The sequence below is a fragment of the Herpailurus yagouaroundi genome, unplaced genomic scaffold, assembly GCF_014898765.1.
Source record: "Herpailurus yagouaroundi ecotype Mexico unplaced genomic scaffold, PumYag 163, whole genome shotgun sequence".
In the NCBI taxonomy this organism is placed as follows: Eukaryota; Metazoa; Chordata; class Mammalia; order Carnivora; family Felidae; genus Herpailurus; species Herpailurus yagouaroundi.
In genome coordinates, this window is record NW_024412404.1 from 30,051,094 (window position 1) to 30,053,715 (window position 2,622).

Consider the following 2,622-nt stretch of genomic DNA (forward strand, 5'->3'; position numbering starts at 1 on the left):
CAGAAAACAACCAACAAGACTTCCTAGGAGAGACTGGACATGAACGTAAAAACTGGACAGAATGCTCAATTCACTGAGCATTACCTTAATTAAGGTAACTTCAGTACTAAAGTATCCATGACATTTGCCATAATAAGATCACTAATGTCCCTTACCAGACAGATCCAACAGTGATTTGGTTTGAAATATGGAAAGGAAATGGGGAAACATTTGCCAGAAAATACCTTTAACCCATCTGTTGCACACTCTATACATATCATTAAAGATTATCTGAAGGTGGTATAATCCATTCTTTTTGGAGACATCCCTGGTTCTATGCCTGGATTAGGCAGAAAAAGGTCGATGGGGGTGGGGGCATACCTGGGTGGCTCAGTGGGTCAGGCATCAAACTCTTGATTTCAGCTCAGGTCAACATCTCACAGTTCATGGGATCAAGTCCCGCGCTTTCCAGCCTACTTTGGATCCTCTCTTTCCCTCCCCTACTTGCGCATCCTCTATCAAAATAAATAAACAAACATTTTTTAAAAAAAGAAAGAGGTCTATGGCACCATGGTGTTTTGGCCTTTAGAAACCTGGACTGACTGAGTTCTCCTTTAGCACGAGTGTCCTGCTTCCCTTGAGGAGCAATTATAGGCAGCAGGCTGCATTACTTCTCATAGTAACTGAAAGATTATTTACTATGTTACCCAGGAAGAACAAGACAGGAACATTTTTAAGAACTCTTATGTCTTCTGAGGAATTAGCATGACAGTTTCTTCAGGGGCCAATTCAAACCATGCAACAGAAAATGTCCGCATCTTTGCTACGACTATCAGAAAAATCGGAAAATTTGGCTGTAATATAAAATCTGCATATTTCTGCACACCACTTTGTCTTCATATTGATGCACTCCTGGCTATTTTCCCTGAAGCTGATTTTCATCTATTTCTATATTTCCATTCTAACCGACTGACCCTTAAAAGCCTCATACAGTCACAGTAAACAAAATAGGGAAAATAAACAACTCACCTGAGATCTATTCATTTTCTATGGAACTAGGAAACATGTAGGGAACTACAAAGGTGGAGCTAGGGGAGAAGAAAGAAAAAATAATCACAAGAGATCTGACCTACTTTGCACCTCCCTAGATTCTCTCACCTATAAAACTCCACTCACTAGCTGGATAAAATGTCCTCCTGTAGGAGAACATCCTTTGGTCCTTAACTACCTCGACTGTAGTTTCTGTCTTTTGATGGAAGCCCGTTTTGACTTAACTGTATCTGAAAATCCGACTATTGGTTAGACCGCAAATGAACAGGAGGACCCTGACATTTACCCTCTCTGGCTCAGTGTTTTTCATCTTTCATTGTAGGCAGAAACAGGTAACCCAGAAGTTCTTTCCTGCTCTACTTTCTGAGTCTGCGAAGTCAGAGGAGAGGATGCAACACATCTGTCAGTGCCGCATGTGGCATCAGGGCCCCTCAGGATCTGAAAAGGGTGGAGCATTTGAAAGACCTCAAAGTCTGTTAGAGAGGTCTCAGAATTTTCTTGGTGGGTTGAAAACCAGTGTAACCCACAGAGGGTAACTACACCTGCCGTGGTGAGAATTTTGTACTGTACATAATTGTCAAATTACTATGTTGTACGCCTGAAACCAATATAATGTATGTCAACTATACTTCAATAAAAGAAAAATGCCGTCACCAACCCCCCCCCAAAAAAAGAATTTTCTTGGTGGTAGGTGGTATTTCTTTCTCCCAGACCATCCTCTCTCAAACCTGCAAATGAAGTGAGCTTTCCTTGGCAGGCTTGCCCTTTGGCCTTAGCCCTAACTCACCTCTCCTAAAACCTGGCTCAGAACTCAGGTTGTCAAGGTTGAAGGGTGGCTTGCACAACACAAGGATCACATACTACTACTAGCCCTGCAAATCTACAGTCTGCTCTTTCTCTGCCTCGCCCTCCTCTGCTCTGCAGCCCTGGTCCGGGATCGCCATTCAGACTGGCGATCTTACAGGTGGGATTCCTCTTTACAAGAGCTTGGTTCCTAGGAATCAGGACACGAATGTCAGGGACAAAATCATTTTAGTTGTAACCTACCATTAGGGTCTCAAATCTTGGAGCTCCCTGGGCCCCAGAATCTTGGGCTGGTCCTTCAAAAACCCCAAACTAGGACCACAGGATGGACAGTTCGTCCAGACCAGGCCCAGAACTAACCATTATGAAGAGTGACCCAGGAAACCTCACGAGACACCAAGAATCCCCAAAATACCAGTGCCCCACAATAAAGCGGAGTCTACGTTATACTTGACAGCGATACCCTCTGGCTCAGTGCTGGGTCGGACACAAAGCCGGATTTAGGCAGAATCATTTCTTAGGGAGGAGGCAGCTGTGGACGCGCCTCCTAGCGCCACCTCCCGCGGGGCTGCACGATCCGAGGCACTCGCGGGCCTGAGACTCCATTTCCTAATCTGTTACAGCAGAAGGGTGAGGATTCCCTGCATCGCCGAGGGCGCGGCGGCCTCAGAACAGGAGGGCCAACGCCATCGCGGCCTTTTTGAAAACCATCAGGCTCCGGTAAGCGTACAAAGATCTGGTCCGGATCCGCCTGCCCGGCCACTCCCGCGGGCACGGATCCGAGGCCCA

At 45.9% G+C, this 2,622-nt stretch overlaps 1 long non-coding RNA gene across 2 annotated transcripts; it reads right to left on the bottom strand.

The window, feature by feature from the left end:
- Positions 1-449: 449 nt before the first annotated feature.
- On the bottom strand, positions 450-2,371 carry LOC121036966 (uncharacterized). 2 transcript variants are annotated; one of them, XR_005793548.1, is made up of 3 exons: positions 1,390-2,371; positions 1,009-1,067; positions 450-494 (listed from the first exon to the last, which is right to left on the bottom strand). It is a non-coding gene; the product is annotated as an uncharacterized LOC121036966 (long non-coding RNA). The 2 variants fall into 2 exon arrangements; XR_005793547.1 differs by having other exon boundaries at positions 456-494; positions 1,316-2,371.
- Between the last annotated feature and the right edge of the window lie 251 nt (positions 2,372-2,622).